The sequence below is a fragment of the Herpailurus yagouaroundi genome, unplaced genomic scaffold, assembly GCF_014898765.1.
Source record: "Herpailurus yagouaroundi ecotype Mexico unplaced genomic scaffold, PumYag 186, whole genome shotgun sequence".
NCBI lineage: Eukaryota > Metazoa > Chordata > Mammalia > Carnivora > Felidae > Herpailurus > Herpailurus yagouaroundi.
The window spans coordinates 28,595,800-28,613,529 of NW_024412417.1; the positions used below are offsets into that span (position 1 = coordinate 28,595,800).

The 17,730-nt window shown below is 40.3% G+C and overlaps 1 long non-coding RNA gene and 1 other non-coding gene across 2 annotated transcripts; one reads left to right on the forward strand and one right to left on the reverse strand.

Moving 5' to 3' along the window:
• The first annotated feature begins 9,878 nt into the window (after positions 1 to 9,878).
• LOC121043277 (U6 spliceosomal RNA) lies at positions 9,879 to 9,982 on the forward strand. Its single transcript, XR_005796769.1, has one exon. It is a non-coding gene; the product is annotated as a U6 spliceosomal RNA (small nuclear RNA).
• A 26-nt stretch (positions 9,983 to 10,008) lies between these two features.
• Positions 10,009 to 16,090, reverse strand: LOC121042902 (uncharacterized). Its single transcript, XR_005796521.1, has 3 exons — positions 15,662 to 16,090; positions 10,437 to 10,547; positions 10,009 to 10,293 (listed from the first exon to the last, which is right to left on the reverse strand). It is a non-coding gene; the product is annotated as an uncharacterized LOC121042902 (long non-coding RNA).
• Between the last annotated feature and the right edge of the window lie 1,640 nt (positions 16,091 to 17,730).

Genomic DNA, 17,730 nt, shown 5'->3' on the forward strand with positions numbered 1-17,730 from the left:
GGATACCAGGAGAATCATAACATATGTGGAAGAGCGCATTAGTTTTAAAGTGCTATGTAAATTTCCAATACTACTAATAAAGGACATTTCCTTGTGTCCTATGTTTGGAGTAAGTGACTAAGATGTAAGAAGGAAACGGGGCGCCTGGGTGGCGCAGTCGGTTAAGCGTCCGACTTCAGCCAGGTCACGATCTTGCGGTCCGTGAGTTCGAGCCCTCGTCGGGCTCTGGGCTGATGGCTCAGAGCCTGGAGCCTGTTTCCGATTCTGTGTCTCCCTCTCTCTCTGCCCCTCCCCCGTTCATGCTCTGTCTCTCTCTGTCCCAAAAATAAAAATAAAACGTTGAAAAAAAAATTAAAAAAGGGGTGCCTGGGTGGCGCAGTCGGTTAAGCGTCCGACTTCAGCCAGGTCACGATCTCGCGGTCCGTGAGTTCGAGCCCTCGTCGGGCTCTGGGCTGACGGCTCGGAGCCTGGAGCCTGTTTCCGATTCTGTGTCTCCCTCTCTCTCTGCCCCTCCCCCGTTCATGCTCTGTCTCTCTCTGTTCCAAAAATAAATAAACGTTGAAAAAAAAAATTAAAAAAAAAAAAAGATGTAAGAAGGAAACAAGAGAACTAAATGGCAAAAGAAGCAAATATGCAAAAAGAAGCATTTATGCTGAGTACCTAAACTTTCACATTTGTTCAAGTTTCTACATATTTTTCTAGATACTTGAGGTTTAATTGTTCCCCAAAGTAATGGTAATATAAGTAATAATGATAATAATAATAATAATGGCAGCATTTTTTTAGTGTCTACAATTTTTAAGATACTGTGCTAAGTGTCTTCTATTTATTAACTTCCATGATACAGAAACTATTATTCTTCCTATTTTACTAAAAAGAGGGCTAAGGCTCTGAGAGTTTAAGAAACTTGCACAAGATCAACAGCAACTAACTAGCTCTGCTGCTTATAATAAATTTGAGGATTTTCTAAAGCTAGAAGTAAATTTTGTCCTGCAGAAAAATTAGGTATTTGGTGTATCAGTAACAGCCAACAGTTAAAAGTAGATGAGGGTTATCTTTTCTTCTTAGATCAGAATCTGCTATATAGAGATATTTATAACCAAGAAGACCCTCAATGGTCACGTAATATGAATTTATACTATAAAAACAATTTTTTTAATGTTTATTTATTTTTGAGAGAAAGAAAGATAGAGCATGAGTGAGGGAGGGGCAGAGAGGGAGGCATGGAGTCTGAAGCAGGCTCCAGGCTCTGAGCTGTCAGCACAGAGACCAACAGGGGGCTCAAATCCATGAACCAAGAGATCATGACCTGGGCCAAAGTCGGTTGCTTAATGAACTGAGCCACCCAGGTGCCCCATGAATTTATACTTTAATGAAGGCTCAGATCTCATCAAATATTTGATCTTCTAAGCACAATTTGTATTAGAGGTTGACCTGAAGCAAATGTGACAATATTTATTTATTTTGTGTATTTATTTTGCAACTTTACTGAATTTATTTGTTAGTTCTCACAGATTTTTGGTGGACTCTGTAGGGGTTTCTATATATAAGATCATATCATCTGCAAACAGAGATCATTTTACTTCTTCCTTTCCAGTTTATATCCTATTTATTTCTTTTTCTTAATTGTTGATGCTAGAACATCCAGTCCTATGTTGACAAGGAGTGGTGAGATTGGGCATCTTTGTCTTGTTCCTGATCCTAAAGAAAAGTTGAACCATTGAGGATGACAACTTATACCAAAGAAATACAAAGGATTATAAGAGTCTATGCTGGACAACTATATGCCAATAAACTGGACAACCTAGAAAAAAATGGAAAAATTCTTAGAAGCAAACAACCGCTAAGGCCAAATCAAGAAGAAATAGAAAGTCTAAACAGACCAATCACTAGTAAGGAGATCAAATCAGTAATAAAAAATACAAGCCCAGAACTAGATGGCTTTACAGGTAATTATACCAAGCATTTAAAGAAGAATTAATACCAATCCTTCTCAAATTCTTGAAAAAAAAATTGAAAAGAAAGGAAATCTTCCAAACTTATTATATTATTATAGCATTACCCTGATATCAAAGTCAGACAAGGACACTGCAAGAAAAGTATAGGCCAATAACCCTAATAAAAATTGATGCAAAAATCCTCAACAGAATATTAGCAAACTGAATTCAACAGCATATTAAAAGGATCTTACACCATGATCAAGTGGGATTTATCCCTGGGATGCCAGAATATTTTGACTAATGCAAATTAATAAACCACATTAATACAAAGAAAGATAAAAACCACTTGATAGTTGCAATAGCTATAGAAAAAGCATTTGACACAATTCTGCATCTTTTCATGATAAAAACTCTCAACAAATTAGGTATAGAATGGAAGTATCTCAATATAATAAAGGCCATATACAGACAAACCCACGGCTATCATATTCACCAATTCAAAAAGAAAGAGCAAAGAACTGGCTACATTCTATCTTCCTACAAGGGTATAGAGGGGGCCAAAATACTTTAGCCCAGTGTTTCCCCACTTATTTTTTCATTATTGCCCCCAAAGGAGAAAACTTTAATTTAACTTAATTTAAAGAAAGAAATTAAATACCAAGGTAAAAGATTTTTTCAGGTAGGGTTGTGCCTATGTTTCTCAGCCCCCCCCCCCAACAAATTTTGTCTGCTTGTGGGATATATTGCTCCCACTAAGAATGCATGTTTTAGCCAATCCAGGGCCTTGAATATCCACGATTTCACCAAATAAGAACCCATTTTACCACCATCATGCTAAGTAACAGAGTCTGGTGGTGTCAGGAGATGGATAGAGCTGAATTGCTGGAATGTGGACCTTCTCTTGAAATGCTAACTCACCTCTCAGAATGTAGGAATCCTAGTTAAGTCAACTGTCTACCTGTAGAGGGTAGATTAACCTGACTAATGTGTATATAACATCACACTGTGCTGAAATATTCTAAAATAAATTACAGACATAATAACAAGAACCCAGAGCAAGGGAGTGGACAGGGGAAAAAGTTGTGTGCAGGAAGTAGCTCAGAATACAGGAGAAAAAGGATGGAGTTTGGCTCTGGAAGAATATAAACAATGTGTGAACGAAAAACAACCCAAATTCTGTCACTACCGTTTCTCCTCACGTATGTGAAATGGCCTTTGAAGGTTCATATTTCCATGGGCGCCACATGGCAGTCAGTGAGAATTAGGCAGGTGGGAGCAATGAAAACCAAAAACAGTTAAGGTCACCTTTTGGGTCCCAGTAAGAAGGACATTATCTGTGCTTTGATTTCTTCTCTCAAAAGACATGTTGCTTCTGCTGGAAGGAGTTCCAGTAGAGGTAAAAGCACCTTGAACTTCGAAACCTGGCCACTTGGCAGGAATTGGCACAGTGGAACCAAAGGCTGGACCTAGAAATGGCGACTTAGTGGTTCTAACTCCAGTCAATAGTGCAGCAGGGATGCTTTCTTGTCAAGAGCAAGCCTCACAGCTGGGACTTTCAAATTCACAAAGGCTGTGGGACTTCTAGCCAAAAATATGTACATGGGCTCACCTATGTTTTGCATTGAATTTTAGAAGCTTCCTGGCTTCTGACTCCAGGAGGGAGATTGATTTGGAATATGATGAAACTCTTTTCTGCTCAGTTTTAAAGAGATGTACCTTGGTTAAGAATAATATCGTTGTATTGTCATTTGTCATATTTCAATATTTATGTTTCCTGGGTTTTTGTCTAAGATGCCTGTCCTGAATTTTCGATGTTTAATAGATGAGAGTTGTTTTCTCCTCCCTAGTGCATCATTTTATTGACCGAGACTATAAATGGGCTTGCCCTTTGAAATTGTGTACACTCAGAACAGCTCAGATCTCAGGGTAGCTGATTCTATTTGGCAGGTGTGGGATGTGTGATTGAGTCATTCTAGAATCTCAAAGAGATATTTGTTAGAGGGAGCAGCAAACAGTGACTGATTCAGTAGCTCCTGGGTTTCCTAACAACCTGGTACTTACCACAGTTTACATCTGAAGGAGACTCTGCTGCTCCTTTCGTGGTTGTTGGAAGTAGGGAGGTGAAAGGAATACAAAAGCATAAGTCACAAGGGGCATGCACAGTGAGAAGAGTGAAAGAAGGGGTTTTGGTCACCTTAAAAAACAAAAAACAAAAACAACCCATGAGGCGCACCTGGGTGGCTCAGTCAGTCGAGCGTCCGATTCTTGTTTCCATGCAGGTCATGATCCCAGGGTAGTGGGATCAAACCCTGCATCAGACTCCACGCTAAGCATGGAGCCTGCTTAAGATTCTCTCTCTCCATTTCTCTCTCTCTTTCCCTCTCCCCTGCTCACACTCTCTAAAATAAAAAAAAATTCAAAACACCATGGAAGATAAAGTTCAGATAGCAAAGAATGAAGATCTGGCAGTTTAGTAGCGAATATGGTCAAGTCATGTGGGACCCTTTTAGGTGAAAAACAAGAGTTCAGCCCTGGCTCTGAAACTGCACTGCTAGGATTTGAGACCTTGCTGCCTTGCTCTACACCCTTTCATTTGTCTGTGTCTCAGTTCAATGGAGAAGCTAATAATATTATTTACCTGTTAGAATTTTTCTGAGCATTAAGTGGGCAAATACATGCCAGTCGCTTAGAGCAATGCCTAGCAAGCAGTAAGCTCTCCACAAACCTCAGTGGTTATCTATAATCAAATTCACTGGTGTCTTACTTGAGAATGATTGTACCTTGGGCTGTGTGATGTGGTTGTCTAGGCCATTGAATGGAGAGATTTTATAGTTCCAGAGACTGTTTGTGCCACCTGTTTAAAAGTATAAACTAGACATTCAAATTAGAAAATCTGGCAACCCTGGCAGTGAAATCAGCTGGAACACGTGTCCGAGAGTGCCTACAGTGTGTTCAGCCCTGCACTGAGCACCATGGAAACTGACCAAACACCGATGTCCATGTGTCTTCCTTGTCTTCTGGGAATTTATTACTTGGTCTTTTAATCAGAACTTGGCTTATGCCGTTACACATGCTTTTGAAAAAATTACAGGAAGGAAGTGCTGCACAAGGTCAGACAGCATAGTGATGTGAACGTGGTATGAAGTCTTTAGCGGTTTAGGGGGCATGAAGGATGCATTTGAAATGGGATTGGAGGCACCCGGAAAGGCTTCCTGAAAGAGAGGGGCTCTGAAAGATTAGCAGGCTTTGGAGAGACAGATATGAGAAGGAAATGGTTCCCGGCAGGAAACACGAGGCTACTGAAGACCCAGGGACAGGCAGGGGTGTTGTGTGTGTGGTAGTCGGAGTGGTGGTGGTGGCTGAGCTGGTGCTGCGGGATGCATGGCCCCAGCAGAGAGAAGGTGAGCAGCGCAGGTAGGACAGCACCTTGTCGTTGGGGCTGAAACTGCAGGGAAGAGAGGGGCTGAAGGAAATTGGGGATGATTTTGAATGCCAGGTGCTACTATTGCTTTATGAACAGTGGAGGCTCAGAAAATTTTTGAGATACCCCTTAAGGCACTGTTTATAAGCCACTTTATTCTTTTCTTTAATGCTATTTATAGCATGCTATTTTATATAAATAAGTATATTTTTGAGAGAGAAAGAGAGTGAGCAGGCGAGGGCAGAGAGAGGGGGAGACACAGAATCCGAAGCAGGCTCCAGGCCCTGAGCTGTGGGCACAGACCCTGACCCAGGGCTCAAACTCACGAACCGTGAGATCGTGACCTGAGTTGAAGTTGAACGCTCAACCGATGGAGCCTCCCAGGCGCCCCAACCACTTTATTCTTTTTAAAGTACTTTACATACTTCAGTTCTTTTAGTGCTTAGAGTGAGACAGTGCAATAGGAAAGCAGCCATTATTTGTCGCATATCTGCCCAGCCATGTCACCCACGTTGCAAATAAAGCCAAAAAGCAAGATATTGTCCTGTTCACACCCAGATAAGGATTAGGAGGAAAGGGACTGGATGACGTGGACCACCTGTGGACCACTTTGCAAAGTTACTTGTCTGGAAACAGAATCTGCCTTTGTTTCGAACTGGGTCAAATGTTTAAATAGGAATGATGTTCTTATTCATAAAGTATATCTATATTGTCACAGTACCTTTAAATATACCCATCATTTTATCATTTAAGCCATAAGACAAAATCAAACATGTGCACTGTGTTCTTAAGTCAGCAAAATATCATTAGATCATTTAATCATTTGATCTTCCCAATAACCGACAGGTAGATTGGTTAAAACATGCTTTGTATTTCTATGGTGAGGAAAGTTACACTCCGAGGACCAGTGGCCAGTCCAAGATGGCACAGTTAGCAAGTAATGGGCTAAAAATTAAATAAAGAGCTTGAACTCTCAATTATTTCAAAGCTTTCATGCTCCATCATATTTTTGTTATTTTTATTGAAGAATGACTGATGTACAATACTATATTCATTTCAGGTGTACAACATAATGATTTGATATTTATATACATTACATTCTTTTGCTAGCTATTTCTGCTTAATTCAATTCCATCATTTGACAGTAAACTTCTGTAGACTAAAGGTTATTTTCAACTGTTATTAGAATTCTTCCTTTCCTAATTATTTGAGGCCTGTGGGCAGGTGCCAATATGGAAGACTACAAGTGGCTCATTTGATACAGGAGCTGGCTCTCCGCATGGTGCCCAAACTGGTTAGTAGCATTAGGGGACTCTGCCAGCTGAGTTGGCTATGAGACATGTTGCAATTTGTTGAGTCTTTGGCCCGCATTCCTCTCTTCCCATCATGCACTCCCTTCACTCCTAGGCTGGAGAAGCAGAGAGAGTCTGACACTGGAGCTCTACCTCTTCTGGCTGAATACCTATCTGCGTCAAACTGGTGTTGGCTTTGGCGCCTGGGTGGCTGGACTTAAGACCATCCTCAGGCAGCTGAGATGGTTTCTTTCTGATGGTTTCTTGACCTGTGAAGCCAGAATGAGGTTATTTTTGCTTAGAGACCTCAAAATTTCAATGGGGAGTTTGGTTTTGGACATTTTCTAAAGCCCTACTCAGTTCTTAAGAAATGAAAAAGTTAAATCATTTTCAAAGAAGTGGCTTTGCAGGTTGACATGTCAGCTTATGGGCCTACAGCTGAGCTCATGCTGTCCAGGGCATACTTGTCTAAATGACACAGGGAAACCAGTCATTGCCCTGTTGTTTTGCAATATCGAAAAGGCAACCCTCCCACGGGGCGGGTGTAAATCCTGGCACACACACAAAAATGTTGAGAAACATTTGCAATCTCTTTAGAACCTTATAAAGTTAACAGCTTACCATGAGAAGATACTGCTAGAATGGGTCATCTAAATCAAGCTGAAAGGAGTAACTGAGATTAACTAGTGTGATGGGTAAAGCCCTATTCTGATAGGGTACTGACCTATTCGTTCCATGGGATATTCCTATGTGTTCCAAAGAGCAGTATTCTCTGAAATTATTGCCAGTTAACACTCAAAAGAAGTTTTGTTGAGCGATGGATGGATGCCCAGTGCATTCATCACCAGGGCTTTATTGAAAACTTTCCCTTTGCCTGGAAGGCCCATTACCCAACACATTTGTTCTTACATTCAGTCAAGAAACATTATAAGGACCTTCTAGGTGCCAAGTACTGTACTCCAAATATCACAGATATGAGTAGATCAGGGTTCACACGTTCAAGGAATTTGTAATCTAGTAGGGAAGACAGATAAGTGACAAGTTGAAACAGAAGGTGCAAAATACAAACACAGTGTTTATTGAGGGGGGAAATAGCCCAGCACTGCAAGTCTAGGAGAGGGTCTAACAGTTCAAACAAGCAAACAAGTAAACAAACAAATAAGCAGGAAATCAACTAGAATTCAATTCAGGAGTTACTGAATAAAATGATAAAAGTAATAAACACTACAACTTATTAAGTATCCCTTAAATTCAATGTCTTTTACATACTTCATCTCAAATATCACATTTTATAATACCCATTTTCCAAATTAGGAAACCTTGGCTCAAAAACTTGCTCAAGCCCTTACAACAAATGATTGGAAGGACTGGGGTTAAGATATAGCTGCCACTAAAGTTACTACATACCATGTAAATACAAAATTGGTTCCTAATTCATGTATCAATTCTCTACGACTACCTGCTCCTTTGATATCCCACTATCTCTCTATCTCATTCCCATCTAATTCACTCATGACTTCAGGGAACTCTCTCGACACACCATGCCTGCTTTTAATTTTCACTGTCGCATTTGTCTTCATATAATATATAATATACTATATTCATCATTTCTAAGATTCCCCTTTATTCGTGTTTTTGTATCTTTAAAGTTATTCATCGAAACATCAATAGCATGGCAAAGTTTGTAATGTCTTTTTCTTTGTTTAGACATAAAAATGACAGTGCATCAAGTTGATGTCATATGCAGTATTGTGCTTATGTTATATTGCTTATTTTCTACCTTCCTCCAGCAGAATATAAGCTCTAAGAGGGCAGGACATTTGTCTGCCTTGTTCATCTTTGTACTCCCATCTCATGGAATGTTGTTGAATAAATTAATGACCAATTAGATAGTGAGAGTCTTTATGTATCAGTAGCTGTGTGAGGCACTGAATATACAGTGGGGAATAAAGTAGACATGGCCTTTACCCTTCTGGAGGAGATTCAAGTGAAAGAAACAAACAAAGACATAAATAAATGTGAGGTGGGGAGTTGAGAGAAGTGAAAATGTTAAAGGTGCTTGGAGAGAAAATATGGGGTGCTTTCCAAATTTAGACTGGGAAGCCAGAGAGGCCCTCTCCAAGCTGATGTCGGAAGAGTGAAGGCAATAAATTCAAGAATCCAGACTACTGTGCTACCTGACAGATATAATAGCCAATCTTGACCATCAGAGTCCAAAATATTTTTTCCCCTCTGGAAACAACGGACGGCACTTACTGTCTCTGTATGCACTTGTAGTTACATTTTCGCAGGTATCCTTTCTGTTCATCTAGATTACAAACGTATCCAGCTTCTGGTAGAATAGAAAGAACGCTGGATTAAGAGACTGTAGGCCTCAGTGGTAGTTCTGGCTTTGCTCCTACTTTACATACTGGAGAAGTTGTGTAAACTCTCCAGATCTCAGTACCTGTAAAATTAAGAGTTTACATTAGAGGATCTGTAAAGTGTTACTGAGCTTTAACGTTTAAGTTCTTTAATTATTGGTCCGTTTTAACAGAGTTATTGAGGAGCTACTGTGCTAGGCTCCTAACCTATCTGCAGGGCACTGGAGGAATTGAGATGAAAGAAAGAAAAAAGGCACAATACATTCATTTAAGATATTTAGGACCTTGAGGAAGAGACTGGGACACTGATGACTTAAATATAATGCAGCATAGAATTTCCTCTGTTTCTGAACTTTAAACTACTATTATTGCCCTTCCAGGTGTGAGCAAAGTCCCCCTCTTAGTAAAGGAACTTAACTCGCCCGCCACCCACAGTTGGGGCAAGTGGTCGTATCAACTAGACACTATTGCATTGGATTTGAGGGCTATTAGATGAGAGGTGGCTTTGAGAACCTAAGTTGTTTGTAGGAAAATAAGTGTCTGTATGCCAGGGTAACGGGAATCGAAACTAAAATTTGCTTTGTTCCACTTGGAAGAGGATGGTGGGGGGAGTGCCAGGGGGGCGGTTGTCAAAGACGCTTTTGAGGGAAGTTTTGGAGGGCATTAATGTCTCAGTTGAGTTTTGAAGGAAGAATAATAATAAGGAGGTCTATTAGTTGGCTGATCACCTTATATATTAGCCTTCAGTTGCAAAATAGACTACCCAATTAAAGATGGATTTGATAAGAAGTACAATAGTTATTCCACATAATATAAAATACAGAGGCAAGGGTTTAGTTCAATGGCTTAAAATGTCATTGAAGTGCTTGCTTCAGCAGCGCAGATATCAAAATTGGAATGATACAGAGATTAGCATGGCCCCTGTACAAGGATGACACACAAATTCATGAAGCCTTCCATATTAAAAAAAAAAAATCATTGAAGTCTCAAGATCTTCCACCTTCTTTCCATCTTCTTCAGAATATTGGGTTTTGTTCTTGAGCTTTCTGCCCTCATGATTGCAAGATGGCAGCCAAGTCATTTGGCATAGTATTTTAAGCAATTGTACATAAAAAGGCTGAAAGGGACAACTGTTCTCCAAATCCTTTTTATTAAAGAGAAGAACTATGCTCTTCTTGCCTTGCTTCCTCCATTTCTCACCCCTGTCTCAGTAGAGTTCCCTTCGGATCCCAGTGGTCATGGCAGGCTGCATGTTCGTGCTCCAAATGCAAGGAAAGCTGGAAAAAAAAAAAAAATATATATATATATATACATATATATACCTGTATATAAATATAAGTATATATTTATATAATTTAAATATATTTTATATATATACACACATATATAATATATATACATATATATATAATATATATACCTGTCATTTGCAGTCTCCATATGACATGGCAGATTCTGTTCGCTAGGAGGTGTATGTGTGAAGCAGGGAGGTGATAAACGGTGTGGTTGCTGGGTCAGCCTTCAACATCATCTTCAAAACAGGAAAAGAAGGTGTGGGGAGTTATTAATGGATCTCATAGGTTCTGGCACAATCCTTTGCTTTCTGAATTATAGGCATTCAACTGATATTTGTTGATTGTAGGATCATTGTCATGGGAATGGAAAATCAATGTCAGGTCAGGCAAGTGAATAGTAAAATAGGTTATTCTTTCCAGTCCAAGACTGGATGAAAAAATTTTTAATTTTGTCACTCAAACGGGTAACTGTTGATATTTCTCCTGGGTGGGTAAACTAAAATGTTAATTCAACATCAGGAGAGGTGGTGATGGTTTTACAAAACCATGTCTTATTTGGCAACAGTTATATAATCTAAAAGCAAATCAGGGACAAACCTGAGTTAAATGGAAAAAGACCAGATCCTAGGAAGTAAGAGTTTATGGAAAACACCATGTGTGAAGTTCTAATGAAAAAAACAGAGTGTAAGATGGCCCCAGGGCTATGGAAAAAATTCGGTACATCCTAATAAAGTACTTAGTGTCTGTTTATTACACATGGAAACTCACAACAAGGAAGAGGGCATGAAATTAGTCTATTTGAAAAAATTGACTATGTAAACAAGCAGCCATTAACATGTTTGAAAAACTTCCTTTGCCTTTCTCACAAGTACAAACAAAGCAGAAAGCCAAAAAGTTGTCTTCTGACTATAGCAACAACAAAAAAGAATACCACATAGAGACTGACAGAGACATGAGTCATCGTGTTAAAGGGGGGGTGAATTATTTTAAATAATTCATATGAAGTAATGCAGAGAGACTTCAAAATTAGTATGAGCACGTTGTAGCACACTGATCCTTTGAAATGACTCCTCGCATTTCTTTTTAAGTCCGTTAAACCCTTGTGCAGAATAGCGAGAGCTTGCCTGGAGACTGCAAAGCATTAGAAATGAATAAAAGGTATGGAGTTATTTCCCACTGCTCTTTCTTGCAGGAGATGGCTCCATTTTTAAATGACTGAGGCTATTTGACTCTAACCACAATATACTTTCAGTGTTTTTTTCATCTGGAGTTTTATTATTTTGCTCCACTCCACCCTATCCTCTCATGAATACAAAGGCATGCCCTAACACGGGAAAAGGGGCCACACAGGACCATTGGCAGTTGCCTCCTCTTTAAACGTTTCTAATTTCATAGCGGTATGCTGTATACCATAGTGTACTGTACCACATTTCTGCTGTAAAGTTTTCTTCCCACCTAGACTGGATTCACAATCGTTTTGGAGTTGTGGTATGCTTTTTGTTAGTCAGCTTTTTTTTTCAGTTTATTTATTTACTTTGACAGAGAGAGAGAGAGAGAGAGAGAGAGAGAGAGAGAGAGAGAGAATCCCAACAGCACCGAGGGGCTCAATCCCAGGAACCATGAGATCACGCTGAGCCGAAATCAAGAGACACTTAACCGACTAAGCCACCCAGGTGCCCCTGTTTATCAACTTTCTAACATCACTTAGATTTCCTAGATTCCTCCAGGTCATTGGAGGTAACGATGTCATTTCTGCACTTCTTTGGGCATCTAACGAACCCTGGTGCAGCGGCTGTTCCTCAGGAGTCTGTGTCAAGTTACATAAGCAGCTTTTACGTACACATAGGTGTCTACTTGCCCTGGCACAGCAAATCAGAATCTCTAGGGCTACACTTGGCGAACATCCCTGGAAATACTTCTTTGAATTATTCTGATGTAGAGGTCTGGTTTGAATTATTAGTCTCTTCAAATCGAATGTATCCTCAAAGAAAACAAAAAAGGCAAAAGAAACCAAAAGAAAAAAAATGAAAAGAAATAGAAAGAAAAGCAAAACTTGCATAGCCACTTTCTTGCATCTGACTCCCATGACACCTAACCAGAGTGGCAGTCCTGGGAATTGGCATGGGATAAGGGCTAAGAGATCAACTCCCTGGATTCAAATTTCTGCTCTGCTGTGTGACCTGCATCAAATTAAGTAGCCACTCTATGCCTTAGTTTACTCATTTTACAATGAATATAACAATAATACTTGCAGTCATTTGGGGGCTAAATTATATATTACATATAAGACTAAAACTGATAAAGTATTTGCTGATAGACTAGCATAAAGTATTTGTTCAAACAGTGCCAGCTATTATTTCAGGCTGCTCAGAGGCTCAGACTTGAAGTTAATAGTACGTCTGATTTTAAAAAATGAAAAAACATGAATGATTGTAAATAAAGGTGTTTTGTTTGATAGATAGAACATTAAGAACCTGAGATACAAAGCGGGATTTTGTTTGGGGACCATGGTATTACAAATGTTGGGGCCATATTTTAATTAAGTAATTATCTTAGCGTTGAGAATGCCAGAGTCCCTTTTAATGGCATTAATAAAACCCTAAGCTACCATAAAGTGACATCTAGAAATTACTGGGTTGGATAATTAAGGATGGTGTTATTTCTTGCAGGCCCAGAGAACTTGGTCATTCATTTATTCACTCACTCAACAACAATTTATTGAGCTGCTAACATCTGCCAGACACTGTTAACAGTAAGCATATAACCCGTGCTATGCCTTTCTGAAGCTTTCTTCGGGACCCTGGGAATCAGAATGTGCAGGACAGAGACTACCCTTCAGGAGAAGGATGTTTGAACTGATGAATTCTTTTTTTTTTTTAATTTTTAAGTTTATTTATTTTGAGAGGGACAGAGACAGTGCAAGTGGGGTAGGAGCAGAGAGAGAGGGAGAGAGAGAGAATCCTAAGTAGGCTCCGCACTGCCGGCCCAGAGCCCAATGTGGGGCTCGAACCCACGAACCATGAGTTCAGGCCGAAACCAAGAGTCAGACCCTTAACCAACTGAGCCACCCAGGCACCCCTGAACTGATGAATTCTGATGGTGGTTCACCTGATCCCCAGAGCTGTGCTGTTTCCATTCCTTCCAGAGGTATGGTAATTTGCTTTTCTTTTGATTTTTTGAGCCACTCAGGTCCTTATGATAAATTCCTTTATTTACGCGAGCTGGCAAGAGTGTTTTTATGGCCATTATGCCCACTCTGGTAAATTACCTAAAGAGTCACTTGATAGTGTCCTCTGATCATGTCCAAGTTTTGTGACAGTACTTTAGACCAATGATTTATTTTTAGTGAGCTCATTTTATTTCACAGAAACTGTCTGTAGGTCACTAGCCAACTGATGTTTTATCCTCAACAAGCTAAGTCCACATCCTAATCTCAGCATTTGGGAAATATTTTTCTTTGTCTATGTGGAAAGAAAAATGTGAGCCACAGATTGAATTTGCAATCTTCTGATGTCTGAGCTACTAGAATTTGTTATGGAAATAATAATTGTGTTGTAAATATGAATTTCATAATAATTTCCATGAGTATTATCTACCATCGGCAAATAAGGAAATTTGCTGTTGTTGGTTAGCTTTTAAAAATAGCCATGGACGAGATGCTGGCCGGCATGTGACGCCTTAAATAAGCAGCTATCACCCTGCTCAAGGAATAGTAAGTTCTTCCAGTAAAGAGAGAGGATAAATCAGAGAGCAGAGGCACCGCCTGCACGGGCACAGATCTATGAGGCTTTCATAGTGATTTCAAGCACAGACTCTGTCCTAGACACACACCCTTGTGACTTCACTGTCACTCCATATAGAACTTGCCAGATAATAGTAACATTCAACAGGTTGGTTAAATGATTGAAGTTGAGTTCAACTGTCTGATTTCCTTGATCAACTCAGTTAATCATGCTAAGCCTCAAGATCCTCAGTGGGATCCTTAAAGTGGGACAAAAATAGTGTCTGTATTCTGGCTGAAAAGGTTTAAATGAACTAACACTCAGATGACAGTCATAGAGACATTATAAATATTGTCATTCTCTTCTCCTTGTAGGGAAGACTGAACTTTCTCATCTCTTTTAGAGTGCGAGTGACTGACTTTAGCCAATGAAATATGAGTATAACTGGCATTTGTTGCTTCTGGGAGAAGTCTTTAAGAGCCATTGTTGGGGCACCTGGGTGGCTCAGTCAGTTAAGCGTCCAACTTCGGCTCAGGTCATGATCTCGTGGCTGGTGAGTTCAAGCCCTGCATTGGGCTCTGGGCTGACAGCTCAGAACCTGGAGCCTGCTTCAGATTCTGTCTCTCTCTTTCTCTCTGCCCCTCCCCTGCTCATGCTCTGTCTCTGTCTCTCAAAAGTAAGTAAACATTAAAGAAATAAAATAAAAATCTATTTAAAAAAGAGCCATTGTTAGATTCACAGTCTCATTGTCTGCTTCCAAGTAACATCAGCATTCCAGATGGTAGCCTCCCCATTCACTGGGGTCCTTAAGTGAGGGTAGTATGGTGCTGAGCCCCCAGCTCATCTGAAATAAGACTTTGTTGTTTTATTTTTTTTTATTTTTTCAATATATGAAATTTATTGTCAAATTGGTTTCCGTACGACACCCAGTGCTCATCCCAAAAGGTGCCCTCCTCAATACCCATGAAGCCTTTGTTGTTTTAAATCATTGATATGTTTGGGGACTATTTATATCTACCACACAAGCTAGTCTGGAACCAAATGTAAAGCCCTTAGTAACCTGTCAGTTTGGATGAGAAGTGAGGTCACAGGGGTGATTAGCTTGCTCATTTAACAAAAGTTTATTGATTATATCCTTTATGCCACACGTGATGAATTCCATGGTGAGGGCCAGATAGAGTCCTTATATCCATGAGCTTCTCGATTTTGCTGAGCCCACTCACTACCATTCGAAAACTGAGGAAAGCAATCAGAAAATTTCACATCCCTGTGGGAGAGGAAAAGCTATGAAAATGGGCTGGCCCAAACTCTTCATACATGGACGTAAGGGCAAATAATAGTTATGCCTGACTAAAATCTGATGCGTATAAGGATGTAACCTGGTCGATATTGGTTCTGGGCATGCCTAAAGGTGCCACACTGCCTAGCCAATAGCACCATTATTGACTGATGCTTCTGCTCTGAGTTCCCTAACACAACATGTCACTATTGCACTTAGCAAAATGGCCCTCCTTTATAGAACTCATGCCTCATTCCTCTGGAGGAACTCACATTCACCAAACCAAAATAAAACCAAATGTTTACCCTCCTGATCTACCACCCATCCACTCTGGGTGTGTTAGACCCACCTGAACTAGATTCTCAGGCTAGATTTCTTTAGAAGTTGAGAAGCAACAAATCAAAGCGCTGTTTACTTCGCTTCCTTTCTGGAAACAAATGGCATTTGGTGAAGCATGGTGATGATGGGTTTCCCATGGGTTCCTAAGCTCTGCGGTGTGGGGCTTCATTGCACTGAGGTGGGAAGGCAGAGATCCCTGTTGTACTTTTGCTGCCACATGAGAAGGAGTGTTGGTGGTGTTGGACTTTGAAACTCGAGACAGAACACCCTTTCATATTGAATCCAGCAGGGAGAAGCTTGGGCAGAGATGCCACAGCCCTGGCTGCTACCTAGCAGAGGGCTCTGGGGCTTCCAGGGTTTTTTCTTGGTACCACACAGAGACACAGAGGCAGGTGGTGGCCGTCTTCTTCTTCATGCCCAGGAGAACTCTGAAATGAGAGATGCGATTTTTCTGTACTCCTGATGCAGCGCTAGGCAGGATTGGTGATGTGGTGGGGGTGGGGGTGGGGGACAAACAAAATACATTGGGTTGAGATTCATATTGCTTTAGTATAAATCCTGACCTTCCTGCTTATAAGATGTGTGATCTAGAGCAAATTGTTTGATGTCTCTGAGCCTCAGTTTTCTTACTGTAAAATAGTAATATCAACACCTATTTGATAGCTGGTGTTCAAAGAATTGAGTGAGATAGTATATGTTAAACATTTAGTAATGCTTGAAGCATAGCGGACTCTCAATATATGTTCGTGCCTTTTTCTCTTTCCTTCTTTCTTTTAAATTTATTTATTTATTTTGGGACAAAGACATTACTTCTTGGCCTTTTGGCTAAGATCAAGTGAGAGAGACAAAGACAACATGAGCAAGGGAGGGCAGAGAGAAAGGGAAAGGAGGGGGGAGAGAATCCCAAGCAGACACTGCACTGTTAGCACAGAGCCCAATGAGGAGCTCGAACTCACAAAACTGCGAAATCATCTCTTAACCATGAGATCATGACCTGAGCTGAAACTGAGAGCCAGGTGCTTAACCCACTGGGCCACTCAGGTGCCCCTCCTTTTTCTGGAATTCTAATGCAGGTTTAACTAAGTGCTTTTGTTCTTATGTCTCTGGGAGCTTATCAGAAAGCACTGTGGCTCTCTGCATATGTTGTTTCACATACATATTTTTTCATTCTCCCAATAATTTTATAAGTAAGGACTAAAATTATGCTCATTTTATAGGTAAAGAAACTGACAAAGAGATTAAGCAACTTGACCAGTGATCACAAAGATAATACTTGTCACAGGGATGGCTTGCACTCAAGTCATTGGACCTAGAACCCCCTCTCTTCATAGTCCTTACTACTTCTTTGACATTTGCAGGGTTTGCGTGGAGCCTGAAATCTGTAGTGGCCAAAGATCAAGCCAGGTTAGCACTGTCTCTGCCTGCTACTTTTCCTATTTCCACTGCCATTAGAAATATCTTGACCTAAAGTCAACTCTAGACATGTTGAACCTTCACTGGGAAAGGGGGAGTTGTGTACGTATTAGGTTGAGTGTAGCCCCTTTATTCTGTAGGACTGGGACACACATTTTAAACTTGGTAGGGCCTCTGACAGGCAAACTAAAGGGGAAAAAAAGATGTGTCTGCTATCTACCCATCCCTCACCTGCAAACCCCAACCCCATCCTGGGGATGCTGATCGGCATGGAGTACACCCCTTCTTGCAGGTTCCCCTCTGGATGGTTGGGTTTCTCTACTGAAAGTCACAGCTTCTCACAAGGTCTAACTCTCTTCTGAGTTCCATTAATCATGCCATCTCCTCATTTTAGGATGCCTAGGACTGGTAAAAATCTCAGGGTGCTGCACATTAGGGTAAATGATGTTTTACTATACCTCCCTCAACTTAGCCTAATTTCTTGATAGGACCTTGAGTGACACAATAGATAGTTCCAAATAGTATAAGAAAAATATACCTTCTGTAGATAAGGACCATCAATATCAGTTTCTTTGCCCACAACAAACCAAAGTCCTCAATTGCACTGTATCCATTTAGGATGGTTTTTCTCTTTTAAGATTATCCTAAGTAGTAATTTTCATTTGG